This window comes from Watersipora subatra, chromosome 7 (assembly GCF_963576615.1).
Source record: "Watersipora subatra chromosome 7, tzWatSuba1.1, whole genome shotgun sequence".
NCBI classification, from domain to species: domain Eukaryota; kingdom Metazoa; phylum Bryozoa; class Gymnolaemata; order Cheilostomatida; family Watersiporidae; genus Watersipora; species Watersipora subatra.
Genome location: NC_088714.1, coordinates 40079718 through 40104439, shown reverse-complemented (window position 1 = coordinate 40104439; position 24722 = coordinate 40079718). Strand labels below are relative to the sequence as shown.

Sequence of the window (24722 nt, the reverse complement as noted above, 5' to 3'; positions counted from 1 at the left end):
CCAAGCTTTTCAAACGTTTTGTGGCGACTTTCGTCCAAAAAAATCTGTCTATTTGTGTAGAATCCGATCAGATGGGTTAGTTATAGGAATTTGCGGTAACCTTTCAAAGGCTTGGTAACATATTTAAATTGGTTTATATGCGTTTTGTATCATTACTATACTCAAACGACTATACTGAAAAATAGTTAAATTTGTTGATAGGATTTCGTTGCAAGGGTTTGGTGATGGCCCTTAAGGAATAATTTTTCGGGAGTTGTGTGCACATGTGCATTTATCAAAATTCTCCCAATCAATCGTTTCACTCTTGTTTGGTCGTGGGATTATCTATAGTTATTTACTAAACTTGAATGAGAATGTTATGAGCAACTGAAAATATTCATATACCTGCAACAGTTGACTGCCAAATGTATTTTTATGAACTCTCTACATACATGTATATTCTTCAAGCAGGCTTGCATTTAAAGTGTGATATTCGGTAGCCTATGGCGCCTTACAGTGTCTCGCGTTGCATGTTCACAACTCGAGTTGTGAACACGTAACGCGACTTTGTAAAAGTAAGGTGCAATATATTGGTATTACGGTAGCATAACCTGAGATCTGGTTATATTAACAATGGTACATCAATAGGCACCGTTAGCTAATAGAAATTAAACTATAAGTGTATGTACTGTAAAACTAAAGCTAATGGCGAATTATAATGTTTACAACCCGAGTACAACTCGAGTTGCAAACTCGAGCTGTGTAAATTTAACTCGAGTTGTCCAACTCGAGTTGTACAACTCGAGTTCATCAAAACCCAAGCCGAGTTCTTTCAACAGCAACTCGAGTTCAACAACTCGGCTTGAGAACATCTCATCTCATCGTTTCATTTTCTCTAGTTATATGGAATTTTATTTGGTGCATCATTAAACGCCGTTGAAATAATTTCTATGTTCATTTTCGGTGTTCATTCAGTTTTTTGTCAGGTTCTAGAGAGATAACTATTTTTCATTTGAAAAAGAAGTTGCCCGGCTAGCCGATATATTGTTTTTTAGTTTGCTTTTTACATCCTACAATTGTTTTTGTCTCGTTATATTTATAGAAATAAATATGCGCAAATATTGCCAATATATATAATTCAAATGTGTATATATATTTAAATTCTTAATATTAAATTTCTGTAAATGTTCTGTAAATGAGACACCCCAATTACTCACTTTGCTTTCTTTACGAACCCGTGTTAGTTTTGCGTAACACAAATCGAGTTCATCAAAAACCCAGGCCGAGTTGTACAACACGGCAACTCGAGTTGTAGAACTCGAGTTGCGAACACGCAACGCGAGGCACTGTAGGGCGCCATAGGTAGCCACTCGCCAACCTGTTTCTCTCCTAGCTACTCTTAGTAGAGCAGGAGGGCATCATAAAGCTGTCAAAAAAAGTGATTTATTCCTTTTGGAGGTGGGCTATGTGATAAGAGTGGCATCTAGATCAGAATTTTGAGCTGATTTCAAATATCTGGTTTCTACACCTTTCAGATTGTTCATTTTTGAGCAATTTAATTAATATATTATTTAAATTAAATAAATATCTGTAATGTTTCTTGTGCTTCTACCAACAATGTAATAATGAAAATGGCATATAAATACTAAATAATTAGCAATAACCTAAGTTGGAATCAATTCTGATAACATTAAAATATTTATTCTTCAAATATTATAATATTAGAATTGTATTATATAATATTATGCGTTCTCAGTTTGGTTGATATTGTGGCAGCTTTACAGTTTGTTCTTGTTATTCCGCAACTCATATATCATTACAGATCTGCAAAACAAAATTAAAAGTATTTTTAAAGACTCAGACCATGTATATATAACATTTTAGTATACATATATTCATCATTAATGCTTATTATGTTGAACTGTTTACTTTATCATGCAAGTGAAATCGCAATAAGTCAGTCTTTTATACGGTGTGACACATATGTATTCTAATCAAACATGAAGCGCACCTTTGGTTACAATACCACTCAAATACTAACCTTCTAATTCACAGTCATCTGAGTCTTCTGCATCACTACTTTCATCTTCATCCTCTTTATTTCTATTGCTACAGCAGCTGCTTCTGCACATGTCCGTACACTTGAGATCTGTATTGTTGCACTGACAGTGATGAGACTGGCACCCAGTTTTGCACCGACAAAACATGCCCACGAGCACATCAGGAGGTGCTGGTTGTTGTGTTATCTATCTAGCTTTAAGCTCTCCATCTTCCATAAACCATCTATGTTGCTGGGGGATGGGACATTGATGATGATTTGCTTGGCTCTTCTCCATATCGCGGCCTGATAGGCAGCCTTAGATATATGGAGATTTAACTCATCTAGTGTGGGTGGTAGGTTTGGTTGTGATGTGCGAGACGGTGAGCAGAAGATCTTATACCTTGCTTCATTGATGGAATTTGTCTCTTCACTATATAATCTGCATATGAATGTCTCAATAGATTATCTTATTGCACCATCAACTTCAAAACCTGTTCCCAATGATTTCAGTGTGTTACAGAATTCAAGGTTGTTCTTTAGCAGCTTGAAGAAAGTTATCTTCCCGTTGAAATAGAATGCGCTTACACTGTCATATCCACTTAGAGCATGGAGCCTGAGCAGTGCTTTGCATCGTTCGGATGTGAGGACAGTAGACAGACAGCCTGTTTACATACATTATCTCAACTGCTTCTTACCACAGCAGTAAATGAGTTTTTGTGATGGCAGCACATTCACTAGAGATAGACAGCTTAGGAAAACATCTGTGTCCTGGCACTTGACTAGAACTTTTGAGCTGGGTTTGTCTTCCATTATCTTTGCAATATGTGATAACATGCGCGTATCTGCTTCCTCGTGGTTTGGTGTCAAACTATTTATTTGGTTTACAGTGATTGATCCATCAAGGTCATAGCTGATCATGTGCCATTCTTGAGAAAAAGCTGTTACAAGATCTAGTTTCTGCTTCACAGTTGACTTCCTCCATGTATCCTTTAAAAATTTCACTAAAGCAGTCTTGTTTGAGCCATCTGCTGAAAATTCAGAAGTTCGGACTAAACACAGCAACCTTCTGCCTTCCTTCCACACTTCTATGACTTCTCTCACCTCCTTTAATGCTGATATCAGGGTATGTGTCACAAACAAAATCCACACGACATGTGTGATATACGTTTGCAATACTAACTATCCGTTGCAAAAGCTGACTTGCAACCATGCCAAAAGTTGGAGGAGCTTTCAGGGTCTGAATTTCGGCCATAGCATCAACCACAACAGCGTCAAAGACTGGTAGCTGATCCTGGTTAACATAGATTGATGGTTGATCATCAGCATCTTCTTCAACAGCAGCCATCAGAGCCGATTTGGCAGTCTTCAATATAGAGCCATCAGAGTTAGCCAGGGACCAGCTGATGTTGCCAAGAGAGAATGATAACACTTTTCTCAAATCCAAGTTACGCTGTTGGCTGATCACTAACAAATTCTCAAACAGTCTGTGCGAACACGCTAGGACTTTTTCTTTTGATTTTTTCTTAGCTGATGGTAATGTGGGGAAGGTTTTGACTTTGTTTGATTTGATGGATGCATTGAAATCAATCTCTTGGGTGCTTAACCTCCTCTAGACAAATTCTGAAAGCTGTTTCTCTCCTATCACATTTGTCATTTCAAGATCCTGCTTCACTTCAATGCAGACTTTTGCACCACTGGTAATATGTACTAGCTTGGTGGTTTGAAACGCAAACGGATTTATTCTTGCTGTTATGAGTCTTTCATGACTTCCCTCATTTCCTCATCAGCCTTCCATGCCTTTTCACGCATCTCATAACTTGCTGCTTCCGAATCACCAGGTACTAACATCTTCTTCATGTCTGTATGTACAGCTGTTCGTTCTGGGTGAGATAGAGTCCAGCATTGAGAGGCCGATGATTCTTGTTAAACCCTATGATTCTACCGTGAGACTTTGAGTCTCTTTTAACTGTTTGCTCAATAGATTGATCACAAGTGATAGAGCTGAACGGACAGTGATGTCGTGATTAATTAATAAGTAAAATACCCCTTTTTCATAAGAGCCTCATACACCTTGCTACGCCATACTTTCAGATTAGTCATCTCTGCATAGTACAGCATGCAATATCTAGCGTAGTTTGTGTGGTCATATGCAAAAAACCAAGAAAGGATCATACATGTAATTTATCTATAAATTTATGTCCAAATTGTAGACTATAACAAGTCATGTAAACTGCAAAGAGTTAGTTTTGCTGCTCACAAAATGTGCAGACAAAAATGAACATGTTTTCTTTTTCTCCCACCAAAGTACCATCATCATGGAGTAATCATCATGAATTTGTAAAGCTATAAATATCTGATCTCACCTCTTCTGCTGTATCACATTCTTTCTGTCTCTTCTCATGTCTTTTCTCAGCTCTTTCCATAACGAGTTTGTTACAATACTTTTTATAACAGGCATAATGACAAGAAGTCTGAACTCTCATCGAAGTTCTCAATGATTAGCAATTTTTGAGCAATTTCACATTGAATGCTCTCTTCTTCCAATATCAACCATCTGTTTGAATACTGTTTGGCTGTCTCATATTGAAGTTTAGTCACTCTGACTAGGGTTTCATTCACAGACTAATCAAGACAGTGAAACAAGCGGTCTTGCTGCATCCTTGGCATGGGTTAAGGAATGCTGAGAATTGACTCACTTAATCTCAAATAAAAGCATTTATTAATTTTTGAGATTATAAAATAGTTTTCTTTGTCTGATTTGTAAGGTTTTCCAACCAAACTTGGAGTTGCCCCCTCCCATTTCGAAAATGCTCTCTAGCTCAGAAATGTGCAAACACATAGGTGTAGAAACATTATAATTGAATTCAGCATAAATTTCTGATTATAAAACATCTTAGTTTGAGTAGCCCACCCTCCGAAGGAAAAGGCTGAAAGATAAGTTTATGTTCCTGCTCTACTATCTGCTTTAATCCAAAGCAAGGTTTCTATTATGAAATATCAATCAAGTCAGGTGTATACATTATTAAGTCTCCAGCTAGAGTAGACTGAGTTTATAGAAGGGTAAATCATCTAACTGTCCTAAAATCATACCGTGAGTACTTCCGTTCAACATAGTAGGCAGCGCACTCCAATGCTCGACACCAGTGACAATGAGTCAACAAACTAATCCATCGTTTTTTTCTGATGTCATCAAATCGTTTGCACAGGCCGCCATATTTGTAGAAAACAATCGTTTTTCTTTTATTTAATAGTACTTCTTGGTGTTGTTTTGATACTATAATAAAAAGTTTAACGAAGTTTTGCCAAGCTTCTCAATGATAAGGTGTAGCATGAAGATTCCGACAAGTTGGCAGCTTTCTGCTCCGTCATAAGAGCACATGGCTTCAGAAGAGCGCGGTCATACAACACATCAACAAAATCTTGCCAGTTATGTCTATGAAAAAAGTATTTCATCATATTCGAATCGAAGTTAGCCAGCCTTAACACTAGAAGTGAGCTGGTATCCACATGCCGGCATGCTAGAAAACACCTAATTAGCTCGACAACATAATTTGACTGCACCTTTGCTGTATACTATATATATATATACCAGACAATAGTATTGAGCCCTCAGCTATATGAAGTAATTTTATAGCTTGTACATTATACATTTTAGTCATTCTACCTGAAGATTGCAACGCGATTGCATGAAACCATTAATAGTAATGATTTTAACCTGTAGTTTTTAATAAACTTCATACACAGCTCTAATTGACTCGATTATTGAGCACTTTACTTTACAGTGTAAATCACATATACATGTATATGAGCTATATATACATGTATATGAGATATATATACATGTATATGAGATATATATACATGTATATGAGATATATATATATATCTGTGAGAGGTGCGGCACTATTAGCCTTTGTGCAAAGCTCTGAGCACTCTGAGATTTGAGCACTCTGGTGCCAGCACATTGACTTTCTTAAAGTCTGTGAGGCAACTTAGCTGTTTCATGGCAGTTGTTTCAAGTCAACTCTCATTGGTAATGGGATTTGTGTCCCTTGCCTGAGCTCTGAGCTACACTGATGAGGCTTCAATAGCTGAAACAGTACTGTCTGTAGCATGAGTATACATATATATATATATATATATATATATATATACTGTTGTGTTTACATTGAGATTATATTTCCCTGTTTGAGACTACAATGTAACTTTCTGAGCATGCGTGCGTGACACGGATGCATAGTGAGTTCTTGCTACAAAATAAATAATGTTGCTTGTTAAGTTGACGGACGGCTTCTTAATTTATCTATAGCATCTAGCAATATAATAGCTTAGATTGATGAACAAATGTTAAACATACGAAAGATAATAATTTAAGTACTCATAAATTCATTTACTAATTAACAAAATCATAACTTTTTGCTATCATCAATCATAACTTTTTTATCGTTTCACCTAGCTATAATATTTGCTTCAAATTTTCTTTGGTAGTTTTAGCTAGTAAATTAGATTCGTGATTAGAATTTATGTTCACTTCTCACTTGTAGAAAGTGAGGAAAATCGATTGATCAATGCTCATTTTCGGCTCGCAGAAACAAAGCTTCGAATCGTTAATGAGGAGCACATATGTTTTTGTTAAACATTTATTCATTTTTAAAATTTCACTCGCAATCTATCTAACTCCCAATTTGAAAGCTTTCAGTAGATACGAATTAAAACGACATATCTATGAGTGACATATATTTCTTACATTTGTTTTATTAATTACAGGATGTTTATCTGGTGCCGCCAGCCGAGCAGCTGTAAGTCTGGAAGCTGCCATAAATAGGAAAGAGAGACATGAATGTTTGCTGCATAAATTATATGTTTTGTTTGAGTTAACTACAGTAGATTAATTGGTCCTATTATATGAGCTAAAACTATGTGAGTGGCCATGACTTGAAAGAATGTTTTTAATAAAAGCTTTATGCCAAGTGTAGTAAGATTGATTTAGCACGGCCACTAGACTAGATGCATTCGATAGATTTTCTTATTAAGTCATTAACGATCTCGTGTGGTTCTGCCCGGAAGCAAGAGAGAGTGATATATTTTTCCACATAACCTAATATATAATCCTACTGCGATAATGCGGATACAATACACGTGTATATGTGAACGAGGAAAGACAACTACTACAACATCTCCCTTAATACAAAATAAGAAGTAAGTAAGGCATATGTGGATTGGGCATACAGAAAGAAGGCATTACAAACCATGCCGAACGGAGCAAACATATAAGCCGTAAACTGAGAATAACACAAGTGAGTATAATATGTACAAGACCTAGCAACGAATGAATTATCGGCTGCTCACAGATCCATGCGCTTTACAGGTCTACGTATGCGAGTGCTGCGGCGTAGTACTGGTGGCTGATTGTCAGAAATTGACATAGGTTGTCGTACTGCAGCAGTGTTAGATCTGGCCTCACGCTCGACTAGTGGGAGTGCTCGGTTCGACAGTGTCCTGATTGTTCGGTGACAATCGGCAGAGGGCTTGACGGTTGCGACGTACGCTGCCGTTCGGAGTGTGTACTTCATGCGAGCGTCCTGGAAGGTTTTTGGTAACAACGCCTTTTCTGTCGAGATCCCTAATGTACACGTCATCACCTCGCGATAACGGAGATAACTCTTTCGCTCTGTGGCGGCTGTCGAAGTTTCTCTTCATGCAGGATTTGTAATCCTGTTCTTTCGACCTGACTATCTCTATGTCAGGAGGATTCGGTAGGAGTGACTTCGGATCAACGGGTATGTCCGATCTTAAACAGCGTCCCATGAGTAGTTCGGCAGGAGAATAACCGTTCTGTATGGGCGTGTTCCTATACGCTAGTAGCGCTCTATACGGGTCGGATGATTTGTGTAGCAGATTCTTAACTGTGCGCACAGCACGCTCTGCTTCCCCATTAGCTTGTGGAAATCTCGGTGAGCTGGTTATGCTGACGAAATTGTATTCTTCAGCAAACCTCTTGAACTGTTGGCTAGCGTACTGTGGGCCATTGTCAGATATGACAGACTGTGGAATACCATGACGAGCGAATACGGACTTCAGTGCGTTGATCACGGAGTCGCTATCGGTTCGATCCAGCTTTATCACTTCTATGTACCTAAAATAATAGTCTATAACTAGTACATAGTCTTTGCTTTGCCAGTGAAACATGTCGGTGGCTACACGCTGCCATGGGCGGTCGGGGAAGATTGACGGTTGCAACGGTTCAGTCTTTTTGCTAGAGTATGTTTGGCATGTTCTACATGACTTTATCATTTCGGAAATCTCGGAAGAAATGCCTGGCCACCAGACTGACTGGCGGGCTCTCTCTCTGCATTTTGTGATGCCCTGATGGCCGCAATGCTATCTAGAAAGAATGTCTGCGCGCATCGGAAGAGGTATTACCAAACGGTCCATATATATGACAACATTGTCCACCAGACTCAGATCTCCTTGAACTTGCCAATATGGCTTCAGGTTCGTCTGCAAGTCTGATAAGTAAAATGGCCAACCATGTCGCACGTATTGCCTGATTTGCCTACATGTTGTATCCTCCAGCTGTGCGTGTTTAATCTCGTTAAGCCTGCGGTCCGTCGCTGGTAGTTGCGATAGAGACGATATAGTGTACACCTCAATTTCATCGGCGAGCTTCTTGTCCTCGACGTCTGGTCTACCTACTGGTCGGCGTGAAAGCAGATCTGCCACATAATTCGACTTTCCCGGTACGTGTTTAGTCACAAAAGTGTACTTCATTGCACGTAACCTTTGTCTTTGAATGCGAATGGTAAGATCGTTTATCGCCTTCGAATTAAATATGGGCACTAGCGGCTTGTGATCAGTTTCGACTGTCACGTCCTGATGGCCAAGAATGTACCTATCGAACTTAGCACATGACCACGCTATACCTAGTGCCTCTTTCTCTATAGGTGACCAACGCTGTTCGGTTTCGGTTAGAGATCGGGATTTACATGCTACTAGCCTTCGGGAGCCATCGGATTGCACTTGTAGCAAAACTGCTCCTAGACCCTGATTGGAAGCGTCATACATTGTGATTATTGGTTTGTCGATGCTGTACCATGCTAAACACGGAGCCTTCGACAATTCACACTTAATGTCAGACATGGCTTGCTTTTGGGCAACATCCCAGACCCAATGTGGCGACTTGAGGACAGCACGAAGTGGTATCGTCAATTCAGTGATGCGTGGCGAGAACTTTCCCAACTGATTTACGGTACCTAAGAGTGATTGTAGTTCAGTTATATTTGTCGGGTCAGCAAGATTTTGAATATCTCTGATACGATCGGGATCGGGTCTCACGCCTTCTGCATCTACCAAATGACCTAAAAATTTCGTGGAGCGTTGGCTGAAGCAACATTTCTCCGCATTAAGTGTCATGCCGGCCGCCCTCAGGCGTTGGAGCACTTTGCGGACACGATCATCATGCTCCTGTTCGCTGACAGAGCTGCATACTAATAAGTCGTCCATGTGACAGACAACACCATCAAGACCTTCAAGAATGTTATATATACACCGTTGAAAGATGTCGCCGGCGCCGACTAGTCCGAATGAAACCCTATTGTAGCAATAACGCCCAAAAGGAGTCACGAATGTCGTGAGTAGCCGGGATTCGTCAGATAGCGGAATTTGATAATAGCCCGAGTTTGCATCAAGCTTGCTCATAAACTTTGCACCTGATATCTTAGCAAGCGAGCTATCGACTGACGTACTTGGATATGTGTCGCGCCGTACGGCCTTGTTTAAATTTGTAAGGTCAGCACAAATTCGGATCTGATTTTGGTCTGCCTTCGGAACCTGGACCATACCCGCACACCAGTCTGTAGGTACGGTCACCTTTGAAATGACCTCCTTTCGTTCCATATCGTCCAGCTGCTTCTTTACGATCCGTAAACGGGGCATCGATACTTCGTACGGGATATGCAACGCTACTGGTTTCGCATCGTCTCGTATCTGTATCGTGTATAGATCTGCGAGCTTGCCTAAACCACAAAAAACATCAGGGTATTCAGATTTAAAATCATGTTTCTCTACAACATCACCAGAAACAGTGTTAACATTGAATACATGGTTTACATCACAAGTAACCAATCCTAAAGAAATACAGGCATCCTTGCTTAACAGGTTAGTGTTCTGATCAGAAACTATATAAACTTTCTCAACAATGTGTCGGTTGTCAATGCGCATCTTAGCATTGGCATAACCTCGTACAGGTAAGTGAGTGTTACCGGGTCCTACAAGTTGCTTGTCGGGTTTAGACAGTTTATGAATGTTACCTCCGAAAGTATCTACACTGCATACAGATACAGCAGCACCTGTATCGAGTTTGAACACACTTACGACTTCGGGACAGTTGTTGAAAGTGATATTTATTCTCACCGACCAGCTGCGATTGTCTACTTTGACCGGCTTGACCTCACCTAGGAAATGTGGTGTCGAGATATTTTCAGCTACTTGAACTTCTGAAACCTTAGATAATTGTCTGCATACCGATTTCCAATGTCCGATCTTCCGGCAGTGGTTACATACAGATTTGATAGCTGGACATGATGATTTCGGGTGGAAGCCTTTTCCACACCTGTGACAGGCTTTCGGTTTACTGGATGGATTAGGGTTATAACTAGCAGCACCAGTCGTTATGGGCCTAGCATTCTTGGCAGTCGCTTTCATAGACCTACGGTTTTTCAAATGTTTAACGCTGTCTACTGACGCCGACGAACCTTCAATGCCAGGTCTCACAACCGTCTGTGCCTGCTTTGCTGATTCATATCTTCTGCAAATGTCTACAGCAGTGTTGAGAGTCAAATCTAATTCTGATTGTAGTTTGTTGCTCAGCGAATCATCAGTAACGCCAACAACCAATCTATCGCGGATGAGTTCTTCTCTCAATGCACCGTAGTTGCAATATTCAGCTTGTCTATACAGCTTATTGATAAATACGTCCATGCCATCGTTGCCTTGAGCAAGCTTGTTGAATTTCGCGCGTTCTACTATCGTATTAGTGTGAACACCAAAATATGTATCGAAAGCATTAATTAGATTGTCGTGTGTACCCTCCGGGATAGCTTTGGCTAAGATGATATCTTCTGCTTGAGGGCCTAACGTATAAACAAGGGTGTTAATCTGTTCTCGGTCCCTTTGCTCACATAATCTACTTGCCTCCCGATACCTGAGCCATCTGGCTTTCCACCTAGCCCATTGTCCTGGGTCATTGAAGTCAAATTTGTCCGGTGGATTCAGTCTTGGAATTGAGTAATGTTTATGTACCACAGGAGCGGCATCTTCTTCGCTATGCTCACTGTCTCCCATAACATTGCTGAAGACCTCCTCTCGCTGCCACCATGTAGTAAGATTGATTTAGCACGGCCACTAGACTAGATGCGTTCGATAGATTTTCTTATTAAGTCATTAACGATCTCGTGTTGTTCTGCCCGGAAGCAAGAGAGAGTGATATATTTTTCCACATAACCTAATATATAATCCTACTGCGACAATGCGGACACAATACACGTGTATATGTGAACGAGGGAAGACAACTACTACAACACCAAGATGAAATTTTTTTGGCTTATAAAAATTATATAATGAATCAATATTTTTGAAGATAATGCAAAACATGATTTGCAGAACTTTGAATACATCATACTCCCGTTGCCACTTGTGCTGAAGTCTTGTCTGATAGATGGATTTATGAAGTGTAATCAGAGCTATGTTGACAAGTACTTTTGCATAGCTCAACCATCTGTTAAATACTTGAATCAACTAATTAAATGTGACCAGTGTATTTTTTTCTACAAATTGATACCAATAATGACTCGAAAACGTTAACTATACATGACTTTTTGGGATGCAGTTGGTTTCGCCATATATTCGAACATATTCTTTTTAAAGACGCAGCTCGCTTATTTTACTTAGTAACTAGTTTCCGGTGTGGGTAGCGACAGAACTGTGCCGATACAAAGACCTTATTCTACTTGGTTTGCTTGACATAATTACCATAGACCAATTAAATTGGTAGTCTGTACTCAGATGTTTACACAGCATTTAAAGGAAACTAATATGACGAGTTTTTAATTTCCTTCATTTGAGGCGTTTGCGACATTTATAATAATATATCTGTAGCAGGATTAAAATTTTTATTCTAGTTAACATGAGCAAATGCAAAATAAAATATATGCCTATTTGAGCCACGTAGAACTAGACTTTTATCGCAATAGCCGATGTGAATACGAGATATAGAGGCAGGTTGTATCACTAGTTACATCCTTTTGGGCAATTCTGGGCATGTTTTTTTCCTGAGTGTTTTCACCACAATCAATTTTTGTCGATTTTAATCTTCAAATATCTTGACAATGAGATCGCCAAACACAACAAACATTATCTCAACTGATGGACAAAAAAAAACTTTCTTTTCAAGTCAACTAAAATTTGACGCCATCACATCTTTAACTATACTTAATATATATATAACCGGGTTAATATTATAATATTACATTTCAATAATAATATAATATTTCACCGGGTTCACTTATAATTGCTCTTAAAAAAAAATATATTGGTTAAGTCGTTATTATACTGATGATCATTGCTATGTTATAGGTAGTTAATTTTGATAAAATGAAACTTAGCAATGACAAAGGAAAGTTGGTCAGTTTGCACCATGAGTCACAAAGAATGAGTTTGGCAATATAGACTAGACTGAGGTGTCATTTTAAAAGAACCATCCACTTCATCAAAAATGATCCAAACCCTCTTGATCATTGCACAAATACAAAATAATTAAACACCACTAAAAACCGGCTTGTCAAGCATTGTAATTCAGGTAGAGCCTCGCTAACTCTTGACACTACTTCTCTTCATAACTCACGGTTTTCTTTAGATCTCAGAATACTGCGAATTAACTTTGTATTTTGTTTTGTTCAGGTATTTTGAATTTCGGCAATATTACAATGAGCCTATGCGTGGCTCTACATTTAGCATAATTAAAAAGTATAACATAGTCTATCATTTTAATACTATAAAAATGTTAAATAAAAAATTTTTGCATTTAAATTATGCTTTCCATTTACACAACATAATGCTGACTAATGAACTGGTTGAACTACACACATGTAATTAATAATCCTATTAATTTATGAAGTCAACAAAAAACTTATGATTAGTAGAGAAGGGGTTGGTTACACTTTGACTTTAAATTTTGACAAAATTTAGCATAGAACATTTATAAATAATCTTGGTTAATATTAACAGTAAAATGTATAAGATTTTACATATTCTAGTATAATACCGTGTATAGCAATTTTTTGATAGTTACTATTATGATTGACTGCTAGTCAGTTGGCAAAAAATCTTGCCAACTGATGCTTGTGCTTGCAAGAATAAAACCTGATGACTACCAGCATCCTAGATATTAGAATATCGTGATAAAAAATTAGCGCAAGCAAAATAATTAATAAGTTAGGAGTTTAGGAGTTTTAACAAGATACAAGTTACATAGCAAGTCATATACGCACACAAAACTATATAGATATAACAGAAATGCCGGTCCAGCTTTAATGTGCATAAACTTATAACTCTTATGAATTAAATTGCATTGCACTTAGCTTAATGTGCACAAAGGTTTACAACACACTGCGATTTCATACAGTAATGGGCCATTCCATGGGGACTGGTCCAATGTGTGTGCTGACCAGTCACAGATATGATTAAAACTAATCCTATGTGAAAGAGCATGTCAAACTTGGTGGGAATCCAAATTTTTTAGTCTCTAAACATTTCGTGGCGCTGCCGGCATCACCCCAAAGTTAGCCGTTCAGGAGGGGCAACTCCGAATCAGAATTTTTTAGGTTTTTTGATAACAAATATCTCGAAAACTATATCTTCTAAAAATCTGAATTTTTAGTTGTCTTCTTCCACATGTGATCTATCATTTTCATTTAAAAACTTGTCTGTCGGAGGCTGTTATTTGGGGTCAGAGGTCGCTAAAGTAGGTCAGCAGGCACTATTTTTGGCAAGTTTTGTAGATTTAAGCTATTTTAACGTCACGTAAAACCCGAATTCTTTTTCATTTTTTGGCAATGTAACTTTTGATATATGCTTATTAATGTATTTTCTACATAAAAATAATTTATATTTGTCAAATTTTATCCTCGTGTGGGTGTGGGCGGGACAAATCCAAGATGGCTGCCGTCGGCAGCGATGGAAAAGGGTGACGGAAACCACTAAAAATCACAGAGATAGCGTGAAAAATTATATAATAAAATAATGTTTTATACATATTTCACATGCGCTGATTCCAAATCTTGTCTCAAAATCTATGATATTCTGCTAGAAAATAGGTTAATAGCACAATGAATTGAATACACTTTTATATATAGAAAAAAAACCATTCAAAGCCGATTTCAACACAATAAGGCTGCCCTGTCTGGTCCAGTGTATCTGCATAGACATTCACAATTACCATTAATGTGACAGTCATCACATTTGGAGCATAGTTAGTAACTGCTTGAACATATACCAGTTTTAACTCACAATGACATCATGCTAATAGCTGACTCAAGGTATATTGGCGGTGGTTAGCTGTCTCAAGATTTACCAGCATCAAGATATGTTGAATTGGAACATACAGTTCATCTGGTCGTAATGGGTATTTGAATACCTTGGCTGGTCCATGAGGTAAGAGAGAGTTAATTTTTACATCCTCTTCTTTCATGTCTATATCTATCACAGATCCAATGTACCAGTCCTTTTCATATTTGTAGGCGAGGTAATCCCCTGGTTTAATTTCCCCCAACACAATTTGCCGAGTCTGAATTAGCCCTGTCAGCAAATTTCCTGTAAAGGTTTTGCCATAATCTATACTGATAGATACTTCCCCATTAGATGTACGCCTCCCTATAAGGGTTCTCCCTATTCTTTCGAAACAATGATGGCTACGGAATCCAGGTACAGGGACGCCATCTGTTTCAAATCGTTGTTCTTGGAGTAAACGCACTTTGTCGATATCTGTCTCATCAAACCATAAAGTTAGCACTTTCGTAATGTTTGATTTCGCAAAGTTATATAGATCTTGAGGCGTAGTAATAAAATGTTCCTAAGTTCGCTGCAAGCTTGCTCGACATGCCTGGTATTTAATGACGGCCCCTACACCATCGCAGGCAGACTTTCCATGCGATGTTGCATAGTAGTGCCATTTGGCCGGCACTTGAAAATCCTCAGTGTGAAACATCAAATTACAAAAGGCTTTGTATGACTTATATTGGCTTGTGCAGCCATCTGTGAAGTAGTGTATCATCGTAAGATTTGGCAGTATACGTCTCAGTCGAGGAAGGAAATCTTTGAGCATCGTATAGAAAGCTAAATGGTTGTGATGAAAATAATCACTTACATAACAGTAAGATATGTGTAAAAGTTTTCTCTCGGTTGATTTGTAATATACTACTATAGGATGTAGTGTGGCCTGGAGATTGTTCCAGTAGAACGATTGGGAGGCATCTTGTACAATAAAGGAGTAATTCTCTGCGAAATCCATCTGTATGATGATTTCTGTAGTCTGAAGATTTTGTTTCAGATTTTGGAGAAATGCAGACTGCTCCTTTTTGATGTAATGGTGGGCACTTAGTTCATCAACTTTTTGGCACATTGTGTGGATAAATTCGGAGATGGTTGCACAGTGTTTCACAATGTTTGACCGGTCAGTAGTAACCCACTGGCTATATGTGATTTCATCATCTCCTTCATAGTCAGCTTTGTCAAACAGCTCAGAAAGGCGATTTTCAATGTTTGCTTGACCTGGACAATTCTCACACTTTCTCAACATACAGTTTGCCTGCTTACGATCACAAACCAGCATATCAAGAACATCCGTGTAGTGATTCAGTTCCGATATCTTTTCAACCATGAAACGAAAGTTTTGGTGAATGGTAAACACACAAACGGAATGAGTACCATTTGCACTGGCAGTTTTGCAAAACTTTGGCCTAAGTTCGCAAAATTTTGAAAGCTTTATTTGGTTACCACTGATGGGGTTTTGTTGGCAGAAATGGTTATACAACTTGGTAAGATTGCATAAAATCAGGCGTTGCGGTTCATATTTTCTAGTACCATCAGAGCTTCTATGTGTTGAGACCTGTTTTGCTCCAGGCATCAAACGAACAAATTCACTGTTTTTGTAGAAGTTTTCTACATCAGCTTTAATGTTAGCCGCTAAACCTTTATTACCTTTTTTGGTGGATTGGGGTGTGGCTAACATGCCTTTGGTTCGCCTTAGCTCTCTTGCTTGCCCTTTCGGACACATTGAAATCTTTGCTAATCTGATCTTTTGGCCAGGAAAGGGGCAAAAGTGTTAACAAAGAAAATTGCTCCCTACGTGGGCTTATTTTCAACTTCTCTCTGATATCCTCCATAAGGTCGGCAAAAGGATCTTCTTTAGGTTTTTCGCTGGCAGCCGCTACACCAATAGATCTTTTTATTACACTCTCTAGATTTTTTCTAGTTTTTTCTGCTTTCCTTTCAGCCTATTCTGCCTTTCTTTTTAGTGGTAACTTTAAAACTTGACTCGTTTTAATGGGTGTCGTTAAAGATTCTAATGACGTATTTAGTTCTTCGACATTAGATTCTATCAGTTCCTTTGAGTTCTGAGGGCAATACTCTTCTTCGACGTTGTCTTTGCGACTATCCAAACTAGAAATACAGTTTCTGCATATTTTACGATCAATGTGTGTTTTGACCGAAAACGCTTCGAGCTTTTCTTTAATTGATTGGTCAACTAGTGTCAAGCCAGTTTTTATTCCACGTGAATGTTTATCGAATGGATCAAGGCAGGACCCGTTGACAATCACATTGTTCCTGTATTTGCTAGTGTATATTGCTAGATGGTGGGCACACACCTTGTCTGTTTCAGAGAGCGCCAAACCTAAAAAAGAAAACTTTGATGCCTTACTGGATGCCCGCGACATATTTCTCCTCATGGTAAAATGTTCAATTTCTTATCCATGTGAACTTTAACAACTTCAAAAATGCTAAATATTTTTACCTGATCTTTCCGCTACAGTCTGCCGCAGCTCTTTGTCTACTACTTGCAGTTTTCTTGGTCTGTCTTGGCTATGTAAGTGCCTATATGGCAATTTGAAAGCGCAAAGAGTTTGCAATCCATGCTCTCACGTCTTTTACCAATTATCAACTAACTAGCAGCAGCATATTTATAGAAAATGAGTGCTGCAAGGAAAATTTCCCCTGCTCTGCTGCTCCCAAAACTGCTTGGAAGATATATATATATCCATGTAGCAGAGTGCTACAACTCAAGGTGCCCATAATCGGGATGGCTAATAATCTACCTGCAGTGATTTTTGGCTGTGGCGTAACCAGTTTGAAAGTGGTTAAAAGGCAAACTTCTACCATGATATCAATGATTTTGAAGCAAGATTTGGAATCAGCGCATGTGAAATATGTATAAAACATTATTTTATATAATTTTTCACGCTATCTCTGTGATTATTAGTGGTTTCCGTCACCCTTTTCCATCGCTGCCGATAGCAGCCATGTTGGATTTGTCCCGCTCACACGAGGATGAAATCTGACAAATATAAATTATTTTTATGTAGAAAATACATTAATAAGCATGTATCAAGAGTTATCTTGCCAAAACATGAAAAAAATTCGGGTTTTACGTGACGCTAAAATAGCTTAAATCTATAAAACTTGCCAAAAACAGGGCCCGCTGACCTACTTTAGCGACCTTTGAGCCCAAATGACTACCTCCGACAGACAAGTTTTTAAATGAAAATCATAGATCACATGTGGAAGAAGACATATCTAAAAATTCAGATTTTTAGAAGATATTGTTTTCGAGATATTTGTTATAAAAAAAACCTAAAAAATTCCGATTCGGAGTTGCCCCTCCTGAACGGCAAACTTTGGGGCGATGCCGGCAGCGCCACGAAATGTTTAAAGACTAAAAAATTTGGATTCCCACCAAGTTTGACATGCTCTTTCACATAGGATTAGTTTTAATAATATCTGCGACGGGTCAGCACACACATTGGACCAGTCCCCATGGAATGGCCCTAATGCACCCAAGTTTTACTACCCGTATCAGTGGTACCAGTACCTTACAATGCACCAATTTCTTTCTCTTTTCTGTTTATCCTGTTTCTGTTACATAAAATTATAATGCAACTAAAACATTTATATGAACTACACATGTCTGTATAGTTCAGATATGTGACTAGTTAGCTTTAATCAACTTCTTATATTTTTCTCTGTTCAGTTTTGTATTTTCACGATTTACCTGTTTTTTCAAGAGTTGGTCTAGCAGAGCCATGCCAAAATTGTCTAATATAAGTCTAATTGTATAATCTAATTCTATAATTGTCTAATATAAGTCGAAAAGGCTCTAAATAGCTGTGCCTTGGAGTAGGCTTCTAAAAAAGTTCGCGAGAAGACATCTAGGGTAACTTCTATTGTATGAGAGCGTTTATACGCCAGAGTCACACTATTCAAACACCTCAATTACTCACACAAACCTCATTGATGGTATTAAACACCCATTCCAAAATATTTCTCACTCGCTAGTTAACGCAAAGAACACAAATACGCATTCGTGATTTGCAAAATAAGCTACACCTGCAGATTCGCTTTAGCAAAATGTTATTAATTATGCAATCCATAAAATTAGAAAATTTTTAATTTTGCACGTGCACGTATATTAAATTTACATAGGTCTAAACTTAATGAAAAGCAACTAACTGCATGTAATTTACCAAACACAACGGGTCGTTTCCTAGCGCGGAAATGGAACAGTCCCTTTTTCCCAAAATTGCGCGGAGCTCCGAATGGCAATTTTCGCACAATAGACATCCAGAAACATACTTTTCCAGGATTAAATACTGTCTAGCACACATGCCTTTTTATACTTCAATATTTTCTTCTTTGAAACTTTGAGACTTACGGAGCTCGATTACACCAAGCTCTGAGTCTAAACTCTAGCATTTGGCGGATTTTTTTAACAGGTTTAATAGAAATCACGAAACAAGCATTACTGTATTTGCCATGACTGATAACTTCTATCGTTTCGTCTAACTCGTCAACTTTACAATGTACGTATTTCTATGTCTTTTTTATCATTTATACTATTTCAGTTAAGTAGAATTTTAAATAGTTCAGGCGGTTGACTCGTTAGCTTCAACTATCCGCCCATATTTTTCTGTTTAGATTTGTTTCGTCGCATCGTACGTTTTTGCAACGGCCGGCATCTATGCTTTTGTTTCTTGATTAAGTATCTTTTAAAAGTATTGTGAGTTTTGCTATGACAAGTGTCTTAATAATAAAAATGAAATCCTTTTGCTGGTTTATCTCTTTCGGAAAACAAACTGCTCAATTTGACAGTTAATGCTGGCTGCTCTGCATTGTCTCCAAATTGAAAAACAATGTATAGATCTGGTAACTTCATGGATATCATTTGCTGTTTCTATTTTTATAGCGATGCACATAGGGTCTACATAAAAGAGGTGTTGGAGTACAAGCTTACTTTAGTGATCCAGCAAACAGCTCAAGTGAAAATATTTTTATAAAAATGGTGAAGATCAGCAAATTATTTTAAGCTGGTTTTTTGGGTTACATACGTTGTTAACTCGTTGAAAACATGGTAAAATATTTATTTCTTGTGACAAAATTCTCTCATAGATTCACAGCTTAGTTCTATAGAAAAAAGCTTTACAAAACATAAGTTGTCCATACATCAAGTGAATTGATGGTGAGGCTTAGTTATCGATATAATGATTTTGGACATTTCTTTCTTTTTTTTAAATTCTTCAAGTTTGCAATAAATTTCATAGTTTTAAGATAGTTCAGTGTTCTTATAATAAAAATTTTATTTTGATGTTCTGTCAGTAATTAGAAGCTTTTTAATTTTTAGTTTACTTAGAAGATATACATTTTAAAGTACCATTTTTTTGCACTCTTGCTTATTGCTTTTTTATACTACTTTTTTGCTTAGATGTTGGATAACTGCATGACTGGCGGGTTCTGACTGAATGTACTTCACACCGAAGTAGCACAGTCTAAGTCTAAACTTACCCCAACAATGAATTTGATACAACTGCACTTGAATTGCTGAGGAATCTGCCATCACCCTGAGTTTGACCAGCAGTTATACATAGTCTCTATAAGCTCTATAGCCAACATTCATTAAAAAGAGATTAGTTTTAGATTCTGTTGAATCGTTGTCAGTAAATTCAGACTACACAAAATTTGTATCATAGGCAATCAATGGCTGCTTTATCAAATCTATAGAGACCATGCAAGTAGTGACTTCTATTGCTGAGGCTATGACACATAGGAGATTCAGGTAGTTGTTTAACCTCATTTTCACTACCAGCTGTAAAATGTTATCAACAACTTAAAGGTTGACTTGCAACAAAATTCACATTACCGTTATTTAGTATCAAAAGATTCACCATGTCTTACTCTGCTGTGTTGTAGGTGCAAAATATGTGGAAATGTGATTACAAGCTTTTAAAAGCTCAAAAATGAACAATTAATCGCCGCCATCACGAAACCGCTGTAGATTGAAATCAGTTTATTTCTCTGACGTAATCAATTCATTTGGTTATTGTTTTGACACGTGATGTTCTCACATGAATCGAAAGGCCAATAAAAGGCTCAATATAAAACTTCTCGTAGCACTAGTTTATGACAAACACTAGGTTTTACCGAAGAGCCCGTATCAAATATAGATGCTCGCTACTTCACAGTTTTGTTTTGGCTTGGTCTAATCGTCTAGTCATAATCTGATCATGTGACCCATACTTCCTGCCAAATAGCGCGAATAATTTCTGCAGCATTTTTCGATTATCACAGGCGACCAACAGGCTCATCATGTTTATTAGATAATGATATGTACTTCTTCGAGCTAAGGTTAAAAAATTGAATGAATTTTCACGGTAGGTTATAAGATATCAGTGCTGAAAAGAACAGCATTACAATGATGATGAAATAGACGCATAAGGACAATAGACATAGTTTTATTGAATGCGTGAAGAATATTTGTGAAAATATTTCGACGAATGAGGTTACATGAACGTGTAAACAGAAGATCTCGTTCAATTGCATCCCATTTGAGCCGTTTTGGAAAGAGATTCTAATCTGTGGCAGTTTCGTGATGGCGGCGGTTAACTGTTCATGTTGAGCTTTTAAGAGCTTATAATCACATTTCCACATATTTTGCACCTACAACACAGCGGAGTAAAACATGGTGAATCTTTTGATACCAAATAACTGTAATGTGAATTGTGTTGCAAGTCAACCTTTAACCAATGAACTGCGTTGTTGCCATCTGATCGACTCAAGAACCTTCCATTAGATAGTTTTTTTAGATTCAACACAGAAGAGACCACTTAAAAATAGGTTGTAGCGGAGTAATTCAGAGAATAAATATATTTATCAACGCAGCATATTTAGCATTTGGCCACAAGGTTCCCCACTCTTACAATGTATTAATAGTCTTTTGTTGAGCGAAGAATTCTAAACAACTGAAACCAGAAATCTTGCATATGTGTTTATACTCAATTTTTTTTATCTGACGCAATCAACATCCGTATTTCATTAAACAGCTTAATGCTAAAAATGCAATTGCAAGTTTATTTGTCTGTCGTTCACTCATTAAAATAGCATTATCTGAAAGTATTATAAGAAATTCACGAACAAAGATAAATTTCTCGTGATGACATGTTGTGGCGAGTTTATTTAATGAGTTATTATTAGCAAATGTAATCTTATTTTATATTCATCGTTAACTATTGTTGTTTTATTTGCTGAACATGGTCTTTGCTTCGGGCTATTGTAACCTCTCGTTATTGTATTGTCTCAGAGATTGTATCTATTTTAACCTAAATTTTAGATCTTTCCAACATTACATTTTTGATATACAAAGCAATCATTGAAATAGATTAATTTTGTATATCAGTGTTTAACAGTATTACTAAAAAGACCAATGAACAACAATGTTATACAAAGCAAATACTTACTAATCTGCTATCCTTAATGGGCTGCTAACATTTTTCTTGCTAACCAATCAGGGAACTTGCATAACTTCTGGCAGCATTTACAACTTGCCAATCTTAAAGTCACACCTACCTGAAATTTAGTCTCATTTGAAATTGTCTCGCATGGCCATTAGTTTCAGTAGGTATCTCTACACAGAAATAGATATATTCATTTCAAACATAAAATTTTGCTTCTAGCACTTCTAGAGAGCTGTACATTGTGCATAATCTCATTCATCAAGAAATCACTTGCTTATGACTTAATGGACCAAAACTGTGGTAAATTCTGTGGTAATCATATTACCATACACCTATTAAACTTCATCAAATTAGTCTACATGGTATAGAAAAGGGTGTTTAGTTACAAAGTATGCATGCAGCTTATATACGGTGCTGTCAGAAATTGGGACCACACGATAATTCAGGCCTTTGCTTCAGTTAATCACTAGTAATCACTAGTAATTCAGGTAATCACTAGTGTTACATGCTACGAAGTTTTGTCATAATTATTTTTCATCTTCATAGCATGTAAATGGTTCAAAACGTCGAATCTTTAAATCTTCGAAGTGATTCAAACTTCCGTTTCAAGGGGGCCTATTTTTGAAAACGTCGTAGCAACAACGAAGTACTGCGAATCATGTAAACATCAATATTCGTATTATTACACAAATCTTTGCGATCGGAGGTTGGATTTTCATTGTTTTCATTTGTGACGTCCTTACAGCATCTCTGCTTTTAATGCACGCGTTTTAAAAATATTATTTTCAAAATAAAAAATAATTCCAAAATTTAAAGAAAAATTTCTTACACGCTTTGACATTGACGTTTGACCTTAGACGCATTTTAGGAATGCCAGCCAGATATAAATTATACGCCCCGTTGTAGATAAAAGCGCAACAGACTAATATAGAAAATGCGGAGTTGTACGACAATTTCTTCGTAGCGCGTAAACTACCGTACAGGATGAAAATATTCGTTGGTTCTAAAAATTCGCGATTTCGCGAACAGTCAATTCCGCAAATTATTAAATTCCGTGAATAATTAGTTCTATTTTTAATTACAAGGGAGAATAACTACTGCATCAAATTAAAAACTAGTCGCTAGGCTAGTTTTTAATATAAATACTAAACGTAGTTGAGTTCCAAAACATTTTTAAAATCATTGCCTGGGCTTTGAGCTAACACCATTGCCAATGCATCACATTTATTTACAAAATTATTCAAGGTTGTCACAAGATATGCAGAATGGCGTCATCGCGAAAATAGCCGCTAGGCAGAAGTACTAAACGTAGCCAAGTTCCAAAACTTCTTTAAAATCATCGCCAGGCTTCGAGTTTTATTGCCATTGCATCAAACTTTACAAAATTATTCAAGGTTTTTACAAGTTATTCGGCATGGCTTCGTCATCGCAAAAAATCTCTCCTAGTCTTTTTACATTGAAATCAACCCCATCAATCTCTAATACCGAAGTTGAGGACGATCATGATTTTGATCTGGACATTATGGTATGTATTTGATTTGCAGTGCAGATACATTTTTCCATAATTAACTGCATTAGTTAATTCTTTTGTTTAAAAACTGATCGCTTTCATTAAATACTTCAGCTATTGTTTTTGTACTTCCGTAACCCTTATTAATATTTTTTCTTTTTTGTGTTTACTGCAGATTGAGAATGAAGCAACCTACTCCGATTACGAAAACTAGAAACAAGTAGTAATATTCATCAAGGCAGGAATATTGGCATAGAAGCAACCAGTCAACCTAGACCCCCTTCATCGACAACAACTCCTTGATATCGCTGAAGCAAACATGATTAAATTATATATTTTATTTCATGTATAGATATATTATAATTTATTACAAACTTGATTGTACAATTAAAATATTTCAAATACAAATAAAATTTTACAAACGAGGAATAGAGTAAATATAAACAGTTTAGTCCATATGGCAGTTGTCTAGCAATAAAATTAAACTGGTACTCTTGATAAGTGAATACTAGCGTGTAATGGTGCTCTCTGACTAGTTATTTTGGTAATAGCAGCTCTGTCACTGTCTTGGGTAGATGTTAAAGGCGATTCTTTCACTACATGACTGGTAAGGAAGTTATCATCAGAACTCTCCTCATGGCTTACTATTGCAAAGTTCTGCCGGTTGGCCAAAGATTTGTGCTCGTAAAGGCGGTTTTGTTTCTTTTTAAAAACAGATTTATTCTCCTCGTTAGCAGCTGCGATCATTTCTACCTCAATTTCAAAACCTCCCTGAATGATTGGTGATTTTCGAAGAATGACATCTACCACCCTTGCAATCATTGTACTTCTGTGTATGATAAAAAATCTCTCTCTCACTCTAAAACAAATAACGAAGCTGTAGGGATGGAAAAAATAAATATTGCGTTTTACCGAAGAACCAAAGTGAAATTCAACTAATTTAGTAAATGTGAAAAACTCATTACTTACCACAAATTGTTGGTTCATCAAAGGCCTCCAAATCTATGAATATTCGTGAAAACCTTTGAACGCAGCAAAAAATTTATAGCTTAGCACGATCGACCCGTACGTATAGTTGTGAGCTGAATAGAAAACGAAACACGCAATGTGCGCATGCGTAGTGTTAACTCTATTGCTA

General features: G+C 37.3%; 2 protein-coding genes across 3 annotated transcripts in view; one reads left to right on the top strand and one right to left on the bottom strand.

Moving 5' to 3' along the window:
* The window catches only part of LOC137399742 (uncharacterized), a 38807-nt gene extending 19937 nt beyond the window's left edge, over positions 1 to 18870 (bottom strand). Inside the window, exon 1 of the mRNA XM_068085958.1 lies at positions 18814 to 18870. The gene's annotated coding sequence lies outside the window, so the exon portion shown is untranslated. The remainder of the gene's footprint in view (positions 1 to 18813) is intronic.
* A 165-nt stretch (positions 18871 to 19035) lies between these two features.
* LOC137400126 (uncharacterized) overlaps positions 19036 to 24722 on the top strand; it is a 28685-nt gene continuing 22998 nt past the window's right edge. Inside the window, exon 1 of one of the 2 annotated variants that reach the window (XM_068086438.1) lies at positions 19036 to 19149. The gene's annotated coding sequence lies outside the window, so the exon portion shown is untranslated. Of the gene's footprint in view, positions 19154 to 24722 lie in introns of both variants that reach the window. The other variant, XM_068086439.1, reaches the window with a different exon arrangement.